Here is a 19,064-nt window from a genome sequence, read left to right as displayed (position 1 = left end):
CCCCCGGCTCCCGTGCCGAGGTGACCGCGCGGCGCATCCCCCGGCGTACTACAGTGACCCGACCCGCCCGGCCCCCGGCCCTGCTCCCGTGCCGAGTCGATCCGCGCGGCGCATCCCCCGGCCTACTACAGTGACCCGGCCCGCCCGGCCCCCGGCCCCCGCTGCGAGGTGACCGCGCGGCACGGCGCGTCCTCCGCCGCCGGACAGCGGCGCTGTCGCGGCTGCACCAAACTGGTTCTGCGCCGCGGCCGCCCGCCGTGTGGCTCTTCACTTTCTTTTCTGGTGTCATACCGCGGCAGGGGATGCTGCGGCGCGGCCGGCGACCGGAGCGCTCCTCAGATCACCGAGATCCGCGCCAGATCCGGACGCTATCTCGGCGAGATCCGCGCGGAATCGAGGAGAGATCGAGGCGAGGTGGAGACCGGGCCGGAGTCGGGACGAGATTCGTGTCGCCGCCGAGTCTCGGCAGGTGCTCCGAGAGGTGCGGCGCAGTCGCGGCCGAGTCGTCTGCAGACTTCACCTAGGTGCATCCGTGATCGTGTCGAGATCCGAGATCCAGCCGCCGAGACCTGCCCAGATCCAGTTGATAACGCCAAAGATTTGCCCAGATCCAGGCGACGTCCGGAAGATATGTAAACAAGAGGCTTAGCTGAAGATCTCCTTGAATCTCGTTAATCCAAAGAGGGCACATGGAAGATCGTCCCGAGGCGGTAATTATTCCATACAGTTCCGGATACATCTGCTAGACTGAGTACGGAACGCGCCGAACGCCGACACTTGAGGCGACTGCGGAGTAGGGGACAGGAGCGCTCGTCTATCGGATACGGCCGCTCGGTGACTGGCCGCTGCCCGAGGACAGAGTGACCGCCGGTCGTGAACGGAGTGCGCACTGCATAGAAGAGAGCTACCGTCGATTGTGGACTGTGTGGCAGTGCTGACTGCGGGCTGAGAGCCCGTGCGGACTGCGGACAGAGAGACCGTGCCGACTGCGGACACTGTGACCGCACCGGCGCCGCCCGCGCTGACCCGGCCGCCGGTTTTTGGTCGTCTCGGCGTGTTTTACCGGCACGCGGCGCCGACCGGGCGTGTAACGCGCCACGACAGCCGCCGTCGCGTCACTAATGCACCGGCCGATATAATCTGCGGCGAGCAGCGTGCCCGACTCCGGTCCATGGTGACGGCGCGCCGTCCGTCCGACCAGGACCGCTGACACACGGGGCGCCAGCGCTGAGCTGAACTCACCTGCTGACACACGGGGCGCCAGCGCTGAGCTGAGCTGAACTCAACCGCTGACACACGGTCCGCCAGCGCTGAGCTGAGCTCACCCGCTGACACACGGGGCGCTGAGCTGAGCTCACCCGCTGACACACGGGGCGCCAGTGCTGAGCTGAGCTGAACTCACCGTCAGAGGAGACACGACAGAGACCGGAGACGGCCGGGACAGAGACGGAGGGAGGCCTGCCCCGCTGTGACGAGCCGGGATCAACGTCACGGTGAGTGCTGATCGGGGCTGGACGGTGCTCCGAATGTACCGGAATGTCCGGAACTCGAAACTGTCTTACTTCTTGCACTTGTTCACCTATCAAGGAATTTGCACTAACGTACTCTCCATGAACCTTACATTATTATATTCCATATCTCCTGGAAATGTTCGCTCAAGAACATGATGTACGTCCTTTATTTTATTCCAAATGATATAAATAATGCTAATGCAAAACTACAATGCAGTATTTTAAACGTTTATACACCTTTGTATGCACACATAAGTACGAGAGTTAGCATAGTTACTCGGTGCAATTTAACAACATACAATACGGTTAAAATAGGTTAAAACTCATGAGCAGCAGGCTATTCAATTTATTGGATTTCATAACTGTCTTGTTAATCTTGCGCAGCTACACCATCCACTTTTTTAAAAGTGCGAGTAGTTCCCATAAATCTTAATTGACCAATGGTAGGTTACAGTACCTACCTAAATGCTGAGCTTCCTTTAGATAACTAGTTAGATATCTAGAAATTATTCTAGCACCAGTAAAGTCAAGGCTAAAGTATTACATCAACATTTGCCCCCTTTTATGTTCAAATACTCTGGAGACAAAAGTTATAAAATATATTAATTATTTCTTTCGTTGTTTCAATGAGATGTTGCTGGTAAGTAAAATTCCGACTAATTTATTGCGATATTTGTAACCAAATCACGTTGCGGGGCTGCAGTTCGTGGCACCGCTCGGCGAGTGTGACGCCGTCTGCGGCCAATTTATCGGCGTTCCTGCGCCTCTTATCACGTGTGCTTTACCGCGTCATGATAAATACTGTCCATTGGACCGCGGCGGTGTCGGGCCGACAGCCGGCTATAGCTCCGACTCCTCCGAGCCGGCCCTGATGCAAGCGGTTTCGTCACCGCCGCTGGTCGCCGAGACCGGCCGGACACGGTGTCGTAAATAGCGTGCATGGCCCGGCGGGATGTGTGCACTTATCCGGACATGGCCGGCGCTCTGCAGCCGCCGACACCCGCCCGGACGGCCGCCTTTTTCCAGCCGGATCGTGCGCGCGGCGACAGCGCAAATGCGCCGCCAAACCCGCGGCTTTGTGGGCCGCGCCGCGCGGACACGGAGGGTAGCCGAGGGGGTGGCGGGGTGGTCTGAGGTGTTCGGAGGTAGTCTTAGTTAGTCTGAGGTGGCCTCAGGTGGTCTGAGGTGTTCGGAGGTAGTTCGAGTTAGTCTGAGGTGGCCTCAGGTGGTCTGAGGTGTTCGGAGGTGGTCCGAGTTAGTCTGAGGTGGCCTCAGGTGGTCTGAGGTGGCCTCGGGTGGTCTGAGGTGTTCGGAGGTAGTTCGAGATAGTCTGAGGTGGCCTCAGGTGGTCTGAGGTGTTCGGAGGTAGTTCGAGTTAGTCTGAGGTGGCCTCAGGTGGTCTGAGGTTTCGGAGGTAGTCCGAGGTGGTCTGTCGAAGGTCTTCCGAGGTGGCCCGAGGCTCCTCACTGGAGGTGCAGTGCTCAGCTGAGGCTCAGCGACATCATGGCCCGCAGCGTAGTAGTCTCCTTCATGCGCAGGGTGGAGTGGCGGGGTAGCAGTTTCAGCGGCGGCGTTCCCCAGTCCCGGCCGCACCGATCGGCCATCGAGCCGGATAAGTTGCACGGCGCCGCCACTCGAGTCCCCCGGCGGCCGGCGCGGGCTCTGAGCGCCCATCATTTGGTAACAGTCTGTGGAGTGGGGCGTCGAGCGCCCTCCAGGCCGCCGAGTGCCTTTGAGCGGCGGCCCTCCGCGGCCGGCCCGAGCACCACATCAATGCCTCTCGTCGGCGGCGACGCGGCACAGGTGGCCGCCGCAGCAGCGCGCCAGATGCCGCCCGGCAGCCCGCAGCCGCTCTGGGGGCGAGCGCCGCTCCGACAGCCACTCCTCAGGGCTTAGCAAGGGTCGCCGATCCGCAGCGGATCAATCTCCACTCTGTCAAACTTTGTCCCGACGATGGAAATTTATGTCGGTGACCAGACATACATCATTATTCTCTCTCTTATAACAAACCAATTATGGCTGGAAGCTCCGCCTAATTGTGCAGTCAGAAGCGTTTAGTGCTTAATTAATGTAGCTCCTAACCGGGAGATGTTTATCATCATCATAGCGAGTGGGCGGAAAGGGCCGCGCGATTTACCGGCCCAATCTGATCGCGGCACGGTCATTTGCCGCGGCCCATTGTGGGCCGCACGTGCCCGTCTGTCTGTCTGTGTGTGTGTCGGCCGGTCCGCCCCGCCCGCCCACCTGCCGCGCGGCCGCCCCGCTAATTAATTTGCCATCGCCGCCGGCCGGGCGGCCCGGGCAGCGGCGCCGCCGCCGGATTACGGCGATTGCTCTGATGATGTCGGCGGCTGGCGCTGCTGACGGCGGCACTCGGCCGATTGTCCCGGCGCCCCGGCCCCGCCGGTTGGGTGCCCCGGGCGGGGCTCGTGCAGGGAGGGAGGGAGGGACTGTAGCCCGCGGCCAGTGGCTCTGATCCGACAGCTCGGTGTAATGCCGGCTGATGGTCGTACAACGAGCGGCGGTACATCGCCTCGTGCCGCGGGCGACTGACGGACGGCTCGTGGGCGGACGGTGCAGCCTCAACCCCAGGGTGGTGCATCCTCGGCCCCAGGGCAGGCACAGACTCAGGGCAGCCGCAGCCTCCAGCCTCAGGACAGCACCAGCCCGAGGGCGCTGAGGCTGGGCTGAGAGCCGTAAGGTGGTGTTCAGCTCTCAGGGGATGGGGACGGGTCGGTGGGGAGCTCCGGGGAGAGGGTGTGCACTGCTCAGTGTGTACTGTGCACTGCGCAGTGTGCACTGTGCAACACTGCTGGACGGCCCATGGCTCACACGGCCGCCGTGGCACTGAGCGTGGATGTCCGCGTCTGAAATCAGCCCGCCCCTTTATGCAGCCCGTCCGCCCATCAGTGGGAGATATGCGCCGAGTTTATGGGATAACATATGACACATAAAGTGTGGCTGTGTGGTGACACTCTGCTTTCAGTGGGGGAGGTAACGCGCGCTGAGAGCACAGTTTGTGTGGCAGCTGGACGGAGCGGACGGCCGGCTGGGCGCCGTTCAATGGCCGGCTGACCAGCCGGTCCGGTCCGGTCAGCGGCGGTGGTCCGCGGTCTCAGGGCGGTGGTCCGCGGTCCCTGAGAGGTGGTCCGCGGTCCCAGAGCGGTGGTCCGCGGTCCCAGGGCGGTGGTCCGCGGTCCCAGAGGGGTGGTCCGTGGTCCCAGGGGGGTGGTCCGTGGTCCCTGAGGGGCGGTCCGTGGTCCCAGAGGGGCGGTCCGTGGTCCGTGGTCCTCAGTGACGGGCGGCCGTAAAGTGTCACTGCGGGTGGACGGCGGCCGGCCGGACCGGCCAGGTTCGACTGATCCCGGACGGCAGCCCAGAGTCACGGACTCTGAGAGTCACAGGTCTACAACAGGGACCATCCCACCTGGCAGGCATGCAGTAATTAATCCTGGATGGCCACTCAGTTACAGACTGGCAGCCGCTATAAAAACATACCAATCCTCAAACCTAGCAGATATCCTTAATTTTACATCCTATCCCAAAACAGTTTATTTGGCAACGTTGGACACAGTGTTTTTGGACAATCAGCCCGTGAAACGAGCTAGAAATTAAAATCAATATCCACTACAGCTGTTTTATGTGTTGTTGCCTTACCTATATAAGTAAGTCTGCATGTTATTCGAAACTTAGCGACTGCGGGGACTGAAGTGAAGGGACAACCACTGAAGTGTAGTCATTAGTCAACCAATATCGGATGTCCGTTTCTGTGCATGCACTGCGATAGACGCTATGTTCAAAAACCGGATATGAATGGGGCATGGGTATTTATTTAAAGGGGCTAATGGGCCGTGGTCATTACTTTCCCTGCGATATCTAACTATAAAAATAGTTTTTTCAATACACATTCAGCAAAAGTGAAGTTAAGCTAAGACAATTAATTTCCATAAAGCATTGAACATTCATGTTTCAATTCATAGAATGCGGCGAGATTTCCGTGCAAGGCAGGCCGCTGATGCTGAATAAATACCGTTAAGAGGAGAGAACTTACTAAAACGGTAAAACATTGAGCGGTTTGATCGAAATGATGTGTTGCTTCGATGTGGTAATGACAACTAAGAAGGCTGTATGCAGTACGACAGAACGTTAAAGCGCTCCCCAGTATCCCGGGCCTTATGCCTGTTAAAAGAAGTGCGTCTGAAATCACAGCTGATTGGCGGGACTGTCCCTGCGGGTGGAGCAGCTTCTTCATGGAAGGTGGTGGAGAAAAAATGGTCAAATTCATAATGCTGACTGTCAAGTCGAATAAAATGCTACACTAAATCAATTTTTATTATTACAAAGATAATATTGTACATTGCGCAGACATTCCAAAGCTCCTCAATGCGACAAATATCTATTTGGAAGGCAAGAATGTCCTGATCAGAAAAGGCTGATGGGGCAAACGGTTATTGGTGGAGCAAAATGACAAGTTGCTGGGGCAGCCGCCCCACCAACTGTATTGGAAGCTCCGCCTCTGCCTGCCGCGTGTGATGCCCGCCTTGCCACATTGTCACGCTCGGCGCCACCGCTGTGCTGATGTCCGCCGGGGCCGCTGGGGCCGGTGTCTGGTGAGGCGAGGTCAGCCGGCCGGTCAGTTCCGACCCCGCGACCCCGGCCCGGGTCAGGGGTCGCGTCAGTGTCGCATGGCGCCACCACTGGACACCAGTCGGCGCCAAATCGCGCGCGACGCCCCGCAGCGACCGTGCACAATAAACGGCCAATATTTACGGCGCCGTAAATCTTGCATAACACGGACATAAAGATTGGGAACATAACTCAGCCATCCTGTGGCATTGTCGTGTGGGGCGGTTTGTTTTGCGGGCGCCTGTTGTCGCCCTGTTTGGCAGCCATCGACCAAGACTGCACGGCGTCTGCCATTATTTCTGCGCGTATAAGGGCCGCCCCAAAGGACTTGCCGGGAGGAGGTGACTGGCGAGGTCGCGTGACGTTGTCACATTCCCCTGTTCGAGTCGAGCTGCTGGCGGTGTCATGTTTAGGGTCAAGCGTTTCGACGGTATTTGTATGCTAAACATGAGCTGCTCATTCTTTATGACATGTCAAGCGATCCTCGCATTTGATCAGATAGCTTCCGAATGCATAATTCAAAGACATTAGCGGTCAAACAGATGCGGCGTTTACCGTTTGGACATTGTTGTGCCTCTGTAATTAATATCATCTCTTTGTTTAGCTGGAGGCGACAAAAAGGAGACATGACGTAGAAAAAGGCTCAATCACTCTACCGAATTATTCAGTGAGCGATTCGCTGTGTCAATAGTAAAAGGAATGTTTTCTGGAACTCTGTCCTCGTGACTTCTTTTGGGGAGATGAAGACGATTGACGAATGCTACCCAGGTGAAAGGCAAATAATGTCAATCAGCTGTTTTTGCTTTTAGTGCAAGTGGTTTGCATCCGTTATTTGAATTTTAGATGGTCACAGGTTACAGCATTGATTAGAAGCTAATGTGAGGTTTGGTTAGATAGAAGGTAGTTTGCATTTTTGTGTTTCTCTGGATATCTTCTGACTAGTTGCAGACTTTTTTGTGTCTTTAATTTCGTGGTGTCGTCTGCTTGCCTGTCTTTTCGGCTGTACATTTCACAAATTATATTTTGTTTATCTTTTACAACGGGATCCTTAACCCTCGCTGGACCTATTGGTTTTCTACATACGCCCCGGCCGAGGGGGGGGGGCGGGTACAACCCCCCCCCCTCGCCGTTTCGCCCCTGGTGGAGCTAGCGCGTCGCGGAAAAAACGAGCGTGTGCGCCGTTACGAGACGCAGAGATTGGTACCCGATTTTAAGGTCCTAGGTCAACCGGTGACCTCTGAGGTCAGGTCAAGTGCCCCAAGGTACGGTTCAGTTTTTGGTGAATAACTTCGCAAAAAACGGCCGCAGAGTGCCGATTTTGGCAGCATCGTGTTCGCCTCGCTCAGGCGCGTCGAATGATATACTTTTTGTTCGGGTCAGGTCAACTTGGGGTGTTGACCTCAGGTCAAGGTCAGGTCAGCACCCTAAGGTCACGAAGTTGGTCGAAAGGGGTCATGTCGCATATCATTCGATTTGGCAGGTCTTCCTGAGTCCATTGGTGGCTTTCCCGGCTCGCTAGCTCAATTTGATCAAGAGTTATTGAGGAAAAACTAATATGACCTTGATGACGTCATAAATGACGTCACGAAAGGTCAACATTGCAAAAGTGACGCATCTAGCCTTGCAAGGAGTGCATCAAATCACGATTCTGTGTGCTTGAGATAGTTGGAGATCGTTCCCGGCGCCAGAATAGCAGTTTGGATTTTTCCCCATTGACTTATAATGGTGAGGTCACGAAAATGACCTGACCTCATATGACCTTTAGGAAAAATCTGAGATATACAATTTGTGAGACTCATAATGGATACTAGATCCTGCAAGTTTCATTTCCCTGTGACATCTCCTCTGGCAGTGAGGGCGTTGCGAAGTTGCGACATCTGAAGACCGTGCAGAGGTTCACTTGTGACGTCATAGGTCAGTGACCTGACCTGACCCAAAAATGCGGTTGGTGTCAAAAGATGCGGCTTGGATCAAAGGTCAGGTATGCCAAGTTTCAGCTCTCTACCGCCGGCGTGTTCGGAGCTATCGCGAAAAAATCCTATGGGGGGGGGCGGCACCCGCCCCCCCCCCTCGGCCGGCGAGGGTTAATATTCAATGGCTTTCGTATTTATAAAACAGATGGCGCTGATAACCACACAGGGTGCACTCCAATCACATTACCGCCTAATGTCCATTATCGTCGAGAGCTTTGGTATTGTCAACTTCAGTCTTATTTTTGTTGTCGGTATGCTCTTTGTGCAAGAAAACACCTTTGACTGTGCATAATTATCACCTTCACCCTTCCCGCTGAACGCCGCTGTGGAGTGGACCCCCCTCCCCCCCCCCGCTGAGCGCGGCGCTGTCGCCGTGACCGGGGTGTTTGCGGTCGGACCGATCCGTGACCCGTTCGCTGTCCGCCGGCCCCTCCCCCGGCTCGCCGGTGCAGCGCGGTGGCTTGTTCGACACGGCCTAATCACCGGCCCACTTCCGCGGCCGGCCGGCGGCGCGCTGTATCCGGCGGCGGAGCCAGTGGCTCGGCGTGATCGCCGGACCGGGCCTCGTGACCCGGCGCGCACGGTGACACGGGTGCTGGTCCGCCAACCCGGCCCCCAGCCCCCGGCCGTCACGGGTGTGTCCAGCTCGGAGGACCGGGCCGGTACGTCCAGCTACAGCCCGCAGAACCGCACGGGAGCGGTCGCTGCACTGTCCAAACGGCACCGGGGACGCGCCGAAAAACAGACGGCAACTGAGTGACATTTGTCACAGATTTGGCTCTGGCTGATGTTTAATTTCCACGATCAGAGGATGTCCCGGTGGCGTCCTAAGCGAGACCAAGTCCGGTCCGAGGCGACGTCCACTACCGAAATAACTGGCCTTGCTGACTCTGAAACCCGCCGCCCCTTGGCGACAGGCCGCCGACTGACCTATCAGCGGCCCGAGCGGGTCACACAGGAACAGGGGCTGCCCAGCGGCCATCACCTGGCGTGCATTAGCGCAGGGGGCGGCCCCGATTCAAAAAGTCGCTAATCCTGGCCGGGGCCGGCGCACAATGGACGGTCGTCCGGCCGTTCGCGGCGTGCTCAGTTGGGCAGAAGCGATGCGCGATATCCGGCCCTGGTGCCCGGCCGGCGCTCGATGGGGCTCTGTGATTGCCTGCGTCCGAGGGCCGGCCGTGTCCCCGCCGTGTCCCCGCCGTGTCCCCGCCCCCCGGCGAGGGGTCGACAGGTAATTAGTGGACCATTTGTCGCTGTGTCGTGTCCGCGCCGCCCCCTCCCCCGCCCCCGCCCCCGCTCGCCGGCGGTCTTTGAAGCCGCTCAGACGGTGAACAGATCTATCTGTTGTCGGCCTGTTTTCCGGCAGAGAAATCGGCACATTTTCCGGCGCAGTGGGTTTGTGGACGGGTAGTGATGGAAGGGTGACGGCTCGACGGACGGGGAGAGCTACCGGAGAGTGGTGGGGAGAGGGACGGACGGGCACCGCCGAGGAGGTGACGCGGTCCGCTGGTGCCGCCGGAGATACCGGACCGTCTGTCCCACCGGTCAGCCCGCGCCGGAGACAAACACGACCTCAGCTCAGTGGATGTGGCACTCGGCACTGTAGAAATTAAAGGGAACATTGAACCATACCATGCCGCTTCCCAGGAACAAAACTCAGGCGGCACATTCCGCTCATGCAGAGTGTGGAAGGAAACGTACAAATTTGTAAAGGACCCAAGCGTCGCGTCTCAGGATGAAGATGGTGTCCAGCAAAAACGACACCATATGTTTCACAATTTCAATGCATAAGATCGAAGTTATTTCCCTTTATTTGCCGATGCGATGTTGATACGTCTGACAGACAATCGGGACATTGGCGCTGGTCGCTTGATGCTTTCTAAGAAAACTCATCCCTTAGGTACAGTCCACAGCAGAAGTTGTTTGCGATTTCAGTTATGGGTATGTTCTGCTTCTGAGGCCAACAAACGATTAGCCAGACTGCAATGAAACTTTGAATGTAGCTTACATGTATCGTTACCCTTGCAGCTGCAACTTTGTCTGTTGACGTCTTCTTTTCCATCACTCCGCACTAAAACATCGCCAGTCAAAGCCATCCGTAGGGATTGGTTAAACCGCACATTTCTTTAGCGGTGGGCTGTACTTCCTTTGCATTGATTTACCACTTGTTAGGTACTGAAGGTAAATGTGCGCAGGAATATATGAAATATGGATGCTGCTATAAAGATAAATTTTAGCCTAAATAAAATAATGTTTCCCTGCTCAAAGTGTCAGAAAAGCGAGTTGGACTGTTCTAATTCAGCGCCGCATGAGGAATTTGTCAGTACAAGCCAGGCTACATGCGAACTGCGAACCCCAGCCCTCTGCCGTTGCGGGGCAGAACCGCTGCCCTGGCAGCTGCTGAGGCGACCCAGCGGAGTCAGAGTGGCTCCGGACTGCCCTCAGCTCACACTTCCACCGCCGCCCCCGAGTTACACACACGACTCCCACCGTCCGGGTCGGACAGGCCGCGGGCACGGCGGCGATGCCATCTAACAAGGTCCGGCGACGGGTGCCCGCCACCGCACCCGCCCTCCGCAGTAGCCGCGGCGACCGCAGCGTCTGGCTAATTACCGGCCGGCTGTTGGCGGCTGTCGCGCGCGCAGCTCGCCGCCGTGGTGACACCTCCCCTCTACCGCGACACGTGTCGGAGGCGGTCACAGAGCCAGCCGTGGGCGGCGGTATTGAGTGGGTCGCCGGACGCGGGCTGCAGCCAGGGCAGGCGGCGACCTACTCGCTCCACGCGCCTGTCGGAGGGACTGACGGGTCTGCGCAGTCAACGGTCCGGGGATAGAGAGGGTTTCTGACCACTCAGCGCATTTCTGGGGCCACTAGGTGGCACAGTACCACCCCGAGCTGTGATAGCCGTCCGGGAAGCAGCGGTAGCCACCGCGAGTTGCGGCCAGCCGGTCCCGAGCTGCAGCCAGCCCGGCGGCGCGGCGGTGGCGCGCTGTTTGCGCCCGGGATTATCAGCGTCCGGCTGGCTGCGTGTGCGCGCCGCCAAGGCCGAACTCTGCTCGGCAGAGTGGCGCCGGCCCCAGCTGCATAACTGCGGGGTAAATGGCGTGCACGCGCGCGGCGCGCCCGCTCCCAAATGGGACCAGTTGCAGGTAATTTGAGTGACAAGCGTGACTTAGCCAGTGTTGCAATGCCTTGCGCACTTTTTGACGAAGACGTGGTGCCTGTTAGCGCATTTTTCTTTCGCAAGGCTCATCATTAGAAAATGATTGGAACTAGATGGACGCGGTGCAGTCAATCAATTTCAGCCCGAGGTTAATGGCCTACTAAAACTTCACAGACACAGTAAAAACGCATCAGCAATCTTAATAATTGTCCTTGACATAGTCAAGGACAATAGTAATTGAAATCACTGCGACATGATTTATGAATCATCTCTTGTTCGTGAGAATCGTACAGTTCACCCGTTCAATACGGAAATGTTCGTGCGTGCTCGTGATCGTTCACTCGTTCTCTTACTCGCCCGGAGGACCATAAAGTTATTGTTCATATAAGTAAAAGTCTATTCTTGAATGAAACGGAAACGATTAAAATGCACAAAATACGGCGGTCACAAATGCGGTTCACTGAATCGTTCTCGTAGGGCCACGTCGGCCGCGTCGTACGTAAGGCCACGTCGGCCACGTCGTGCACCGGGCCGTCGCGCACCGGTGGAGTCCCGTCGAAGACTGTCAGGCCCCCGTCCCGTCTCAGCCCTCGTGGTACGCACAACACGTGGGCATGAGAACCAGGACAGGGGCCAGATGACACATATGTGAGCGGCGTGGCGCGGCGGACCGACCGCCGCGCTCCGAGCGCCGGCCGTCTTTGCGAAGATATCAAAAATGCCTATTTGCTCGCTAACATCTCTGTTATAATAAGACTTGTCATCAGGTAAGGTGCACAGAACTAAATAGTTATCTGCAGTTACCGGAAACTTGTGATCATTTACTATGCGTTTTATTGCTAAAAAGTAACGCAATTCTGCTACCATCGTAGCATGCAACACACATGCCAGATAGAAGAACATGCGTTCGGATATTATCAAAATTTAAAGACGTATGATTGCAGTTAGACAGCTGGTGTTCGCCGAGATGGTAAACAATCAGCCATTTAACAACTTAATCTCTGCCGCCATTGTTCTCTAAATCTGATTGAAACATTAGGTGATTATTAATACTTAGCATTGTTTCAGGTATCAACCATTTCATTAGGCATGCAGGTAATATCTCATTTTGTTGCGGTATGCTCGAGTTGTAACACGACACCCAGTGTCACTGGCTAAGCATCAGCCGCGCTCGCGGCGCAGTCTACCTTCAGGCGTACTCACGGCACAGTCTATCATCAGCCGTACTCGTGGCACAGTCTTCCATCAGCCGTACTCACGGCACAGTCTACCTTCAGGCGTACTCACGGCACAGTCTATGTGTAAACCCGTGTTTACTGAAGGTGAATCGACATACTCAAAAGTGAAGAAAATTACATTGTATTTAGCTTTAGATTACATTTTAACAGAGCCAGGAGCGCAACCTCACTCCTAGAGCTCTCGATACCAGACTCCCCGCCCACAGTCAGCCGAACACCTGCCGTGATCAGCTGAATGGGCGAAAACATAGTGCACCATGAGATGCTCCGATCGCGGCATCCGCTATATAAAACATTATACTAATTGATCAGTAAAGCCGCTGAGCATGAACAAGAGTGTTAACCATTCTAATAATATGCCGTACATAATAAAAACATTTAATTGCAGTATCTAGGACAGCTTCGAGTTCATACCTGAAGCAACAATTGAATAGCAGACGATCACGCGCAAAACCGTTGAATTAAATTCCTGTCCAGACATCATATGGTCACCGGGCTCCTCTCGCCGGTGAAACAGATAAACTTTAATCGGCGCAAAGCTTGCCGATTACACTTCTCCCTCCTTTGAATGAAAGGCGTGCACTTACATCTAGAAACACTCATTGACACATGCGATAACATCAGCAGTTGCAGCACGCGCCACGCGACACCATAACACCGTGGTCGCTAGATGATGCCTAGCAGCATCCGGCTGACTGACTGGCAGTCAGCAACAACGAAAAACACAAACACGTCATCGCACAGCATCGCTCACTTATCAACTAGCTAGCTGAACAGGTATGGCTAACCGTCAATGATGGCAATGGGTACCCTGGGTCCCATCCCAAACACAGGCTAACCAGACCATGCTATTTACATCCCATGCCATGATGCTCTGAACAGGCTGCTAGAGGGCTCCTACTCAAACTGAGTTTAATGACATTGACATGTCAATCAGAAACGTCCCCAGGGATTGACCGAATCTAGCTCGAAGCGCACACTCTCTTTCCATAAAGAGTTAAACAAATCTATCGCACTCCGGCGCCAGGAGCCAACCGATTGTCTGCTGAGCTAATTAAAAGGAAAATCAGGGCGACTGGTTTTACGTTAATATGAGCGCACCTCTTACCTTTTAGAAGCATTCATGTTAAAACAGGCTGCCTACAAGCCTGGAACAAAGCGATCAGGCGGTCGAGTCCGTCGCTCGGACCGTCTGGCTGGCACCGGCGGCGGTACCTCAGACCTCGGGGGTACCGGTCGACACTCGGGTGTCGGCACCGCCATCTGGTCTGTGCCGGACGATTGCTCCTCAATCGCCGGCTCCTTACCTTGCACAGCTGTGCCGGTGATGGGCAATCGTGCCCAGGCTGTGACACCAGCCGGGTCATCCGCTGACCCACTGTCCACGGAGACCGACTCTATCTCTGCTGGCGGCGTGGTCTGAGCGCGTGTCACCGGTGACGCAGCATCAGCACCAGCCCCATCCTGACTCTCAGTGACCTCTGGCTCAGGTGGGGTAACTATCGGCTCAGTTCGCGGCTTCAAACGATTATGGTGAACCAGTAATGTTTTCCTGGAGCCCGTGACCCTGATACGATAGTTCAAGTCCCCTACCTTTGCTACAATCACCGCAGCCTTCCACGGTCTCACAAACTTGTAATATTGTCCCTTAGGAACCACAGCTTTGTGCAAAAATACCAAATCTCCCTCTTTGTATTCAAACTCATTCATTCGTTTTTCGTAGAACCGTTTGTTTTTCCCATGTGAAGCGTCAGATACCTGTAGCGCATGCTTGTGTGCAATTCTCAATGACTCGCGTAGCTTATCTACATATTCTGTGACGGTCTGAGATTTGCTCGCGACTGGAACCTGGAGCTCAGCCTCCACAGGCAGGCGCGGCTCTTTACCGAACATGAGAAAATACGGACTGTAGCCTAGCGCACTGTGCTCGAGCGATCTGTACCCCAGCATCAACAATGGGAGGTGCTCGTCCCACTGATCATGATTGGCGTCGAGATACTTTGAAAGCATGTCGAGCAGAGTCCTCATCATCCTCTCGACCTTACCGTCACCCTCTGGATGATAGGCACTTATCTTTGTTTTCTCGATGCCGAAAAGACGACACATCTCGGCAATCACCTGCCCCGTGAAATTGGCGGCACAATCCGAATGGAGCTTCCTCGGGCACCCGTACCTGGAAAAGAATTCACTTACCAGAGTGGACGCTACTGTGGTGGCCGTCATATCCTTCAGCGGGAACACCTCACACCAGCGAGTGAAGTGATCGATCACCACCAACAAATGCTTATGACCACTCGGCGTCACTGGTAGGTTAGTCAGAAAATCGATCGCTACCGTCTCGAACGGCTCGGAAGCATGCAGTTCACCCAGCGCGGCTCTCGGTCTCGGCACCGGCTGACTTCTGGATGAACACCGCTCACAGCGCTTGCAGAACTCCTTGACGTCTGTCAACATCCCTACCCAGAAGAAGCGTCGGGTCACTGCTGCGTGTAACCTGTCCGGTCCGGGGTGACCGGCGGTCGGGCCGCTGTGCAGTGACGTCAGCACACCGGTCACGAGAGATCGCGGAATCACCAGCTGCAGCTGAAACTCATCTCTCGCCCTCCTGCGGTACTTTCGGTACAGGACACCGTCAAGAAGGGTCAGTCGGGACCACTGCCTCAGCAGGGGACGCAAGGACCTGTCGACACTGCGGCGATGTGGACGCTGTCCCGAGGAAAGATGCTTCACGATCTCTGAAATTGTTGCGTCCTTACCTTGCTCGTCTTTCATGAAGCTGGTGGACCACAGACTCGCATTGATCTGATGGCACCACGCTCCCTCAGTCTGCACACCGGCGTCAGCTGTGCTCTCGGGGCGCCGGCTCAGACCATCAGCTGCTGTATTAGTGGCCCCCGGGCGATAAGAAATGTCAAATTGATAATTTCCCAAAACCTCAAACCACCTGGCTAGCATGCCGGTGGGGTTCTTAAAATTCAATAGCCATTGCAGGCTACTGTGATCAGTACGTAATTGAAATCTCGCTCCCTGAAGATAGTGGTTAAAATGTTGCACAAAATGAACACACGCTAATAACTCACGCTTCGTGGTAGAGTAATTTCTCTGTGACTTTGACAGCGTCTGGCTGCCGTACGCGACTGGACGCTCGACACCATTCTGCACCTGTAGCAAAACGGCTCCCATACACTCTCCACTGGCGTCCGTCTCCAAAATGAATGGACCTGCCTCTGAATCAAAACGCGGAAACGCAAGCACTGGTGACTCGCATAAGGCCTTTTTCAATGAATCAAAAGCAATTTGAGCGCTGTCCGACCATTCAAACTTTTGATCCTTAATCGTGAGGCGGAACAGCGGCGCTGCAATATCCGCAAAGTTCTTAATGTACCTTCTAAAGTACGAAGCTAGCCCTAGAAAACTGGACATCTCCTTGGCTGATCTGGGCACAGGCCAGTCACGTACCTTCTCTACCTTGACAGGATCGGCCTTGATACCCTCCCCTGACACTTCATGTCCCAGATAGGTGACCTTTTTCCGGAAAAACTGACACTTTTTCAAGTTCAAAGTCAACCCTGCATCCATGAGACGACTCAAAACACAATCCAGTGACTCCAGAACACTCTGAAAAGTTGACCCGTGCACAATGATGTCATCAAAGTAACTGACACATTTTTCCGGTGCAATATCCCCTAACACTATGTTCAGCAGACGAGCACAGCTCGCTGGCGCTCCTGCGAGACCAAAACAAACCCGTGTGTACTGCAGACACGAGAAAGGTGTCACGATCGTTGCCTTTTCTCTGTCCTCCGGTGCAATTGACATCTGATGGTAAGCCGAGTTCATATCAAGGGTACAAAATAGCGACGATCCCGACAGCGCATCTAACGTGTCATCAATTCTGGCTATCGGATAGGCGGGGACTCGCGACACAGAATTCAATCGACGCAAATCGGCTACTATTCTCGCCGACCCGTCCTTCTTACGAACCACGCAAATTGGTGACGCCCACGTGCCCTCTGACTCCTCTAAGATCCCCTGTCTGACTAACTCGTCTAGCTGAGCCTTCACCTCCTCTTTGAGGTGCGGCGGAATTCTGCGTGGGGCCTGTCTGATCGGAGGGCTGTCACCCGTATCGATACGGTGCTCCACCAGAGTGGTGTGGCCCACGTGACCATCGAACATTGACTCGTACTTTTTAAGGACGCGAAAAAGGGCAGCTCTCTGTGATGACGTTATATCTACTCCCTCTAAGTTCACTAATTCTTCCAAGTTCACAGACTCTTTAAGCTCAGACTCTTTTACTTTAGGCTCCTCTGAAAACCCTACCTCTAACTGAGCCAGCTCAGCGTGCTTGGGTACAGTAACAAAACGATCAGAGTTGTTTCGCAATACTAATGGAACGCTCGTGCCAGACACTTCCACTATGCTCCTCACAACCTCTAATCCCGGTTTATCCCAAGAAGGTTCAATCAGAGCAGAACCCCTGTAGTCACAATTGTGAGAAAATCCACGAACCACCGTCTCACTACCGGGTGGAACGGTAATATCTTTGCCCAGAACCACGGTTCCTACAGTCACTGCCTCCGCTGAAACAGATCGAACTGCCTCCGACGGCACAAAGCTCAGGCATTTCCGCTGCAGATCTATTACACACGGTTGCACGTGCTGAAGGAAATCAATGCCAAACAGGCAGGGCACATCAATCACATCTGACACATAAAAGGGAACAGTCTTTTGTACGCGACCTATCTGAACGGAAAGGACAGTTCTCCCTAGGAGAGGCAACTGTTCCTGCGCGGCCGTCCGCGCCCGTGTCGCTGTCATACTCAAAGTGGCGTTCGGTAAAGCATCAAACACTGCCTTATTAATGATACTTATCGTTGAACCCGTATCCAACAAACAGTTACACTCAACCCCACAGATCCTAGCCGGGAAGGTCATATCTGGGTTGAGCTGTACGCTGTCACCAGCATCACTTACTGTTCGGGTGTTGCCGCGGGACCCGGCCTCGGGCTTTGACCTGGGCCCCGGTCGGCGTTTCCCGGCGGATCTTGGCACACGGCTGCCAGGTGTCCCTTCTTACCACACGAGTGGCAGGTGCTATCACGAAAACGGCATCGGGACCGCACGTGATCAGCACCACCACAGGCCCAGCAGGCGCGCGCCGGCGCCTCGTTTGCCCGGGACGGCTGCGACCCGCGGCGCCGTCCGGTCCGCTCGGGGCGTCCGGGGCCGTCCAGACGCCGCTCGAGCTGCTCGATGCGATCGAGTATCAGGCGCAACATCGGCGCCTGCACCTCTACCTGACGCACTGACGCGCTTCGCAGCACCTCAGCGCTGCGGATATTGCTCACCTTTTGCACGGCGGCTGGGAAATCAGTAATTCCCGCCATCACAATCTCTGAGCGATATTTCTCGGGGACGGCTGACAGAAAGTAGTTAAAAAGTAGACCATCGGTCGGCTGATCTGGGAAGGAGCGCCTTACCAGAGACTTAAACCGCACAAGGAACTCGTCCAGAGACTCGGCGGGGTCATACTTTAACTCGGTCAGACGAATGTGCGCGTCGATTGTGGTCCCCACTGTGAACGTTTCCCGCAAACCATTGAAAACGCTGTCCAGGGATCCCTTCTGACTCGAGCTCAGAGCATCATAAGCATCCCGTGCAATGCCTTCTAGGGTCAGTGGCAGAAAAGAAAGCTGCTGTCCCTCATCCCAGCCCTGAAGCCGACCAAACGTTTGAAAGTCCTCACGGAAACGGGACAATGAGCCCTTCCCACCGAAACGGGGTGCCGGTACAATAAAAGAACTCATTTTAAATTCCTGCTTAGGTACCACATTAACTGGTTAGCCAAACCTGACCTAGCTTTACAGTGAACTCTAATATCATTTCCATTGCGTATTTACTTTGATTTTTCGCACGTTGCCCTGACACCACTACTGAATTGTTCATCGACAAACACTCAAAACACAGTTCACCGACCCCGAAATCCCAGTTCCCCAGGCACAGTACCGTGAGTGCAGTGACGGCCAGTCCCCTCCATCCGGCGCCTTGTCTGCTGCTCCTCGAATCAGCTGACGGCTGACGCGATCCAGTGCAGCGCCAACGGGCCGCAGAGCTAGGCAGAGCTCCAAGCCGAGTCGCGGTGGGCGATACGGCCGGCTGGTGCCGATCACCAGCAGCGAGGAGGTCGGACACCAATCGCTATGGCGGTGCCGACTCGTCACTCGCTCACCACTCGCGCACCAAATCACTGAACACTGCACACTGAGCTCGCAGGCCGCAGCAGCGCGACGGCTGGGCCGAGATCACCACAGGCCACTGCGCACTGATCGCTGTCTCTCAGCCTCCTCACGGACGTCACCTCCATCACAGCTGAGACTACAGAGTGCAGATAGCCGGTACCACGAAGATTGTAGAAGTAGGGAAACAGCGCGGTCCAGGACTAGGCTCCTCTTGCTTCGATAGCCCTGGGCTGGTCGATCTCCATGACGGCTCGTAACTGGTCCATCTTGCGATCAACTTGCTGAATAAATGTGTTGCAGCAATGGCGCTC

At 55.4% G+C, this 19,064-nt stretch overlaps 1 protein-coding gene across 1 annotated transcript in view; it reads left to right on the top strand.

Annotated features, from left to right (window-relative positions):
• The first annotated feature begins 303 nt into the window (after positions 1 to 303).
• LOC122391741 (homeobox protein OTX2-like) overlaps positions 304 to 19,064 on the top strand; it is a 66,948-nt gene continuing 48,187 nt past the window's right edge. The window contains exon 1 of the mRNA XM_043385963.1: positions 304 to 1,493. The gene's annotated coding sequence lies outside the window, so the exon portion shown is untranslated. The remainder of the gene's footprint in view (positions 1,494 to 19,064) is intronic.

Source organism: Amphibalanus amphitrite, unplaced genomic scaffold (assembly GCF_019059575.1).
Source record: "Amphibalanus amphitrite isolate SeventyFive unplaced genomic scaffold, NRLGWU_Aamphi_draft 000452F_arrow, whole genome shotgun sequence".
In the NCBI taxonomy this organism is placed as follows: Eukaryota; Metazoa; Arthropoda; class Thecostraca; order Balanomorpha; family Balanidae; genus Amphibalanus; species Amphibalanus amphitrite.
This window is presented reverse-complemented; position numbering and strand designations above follow the sequence as displayed.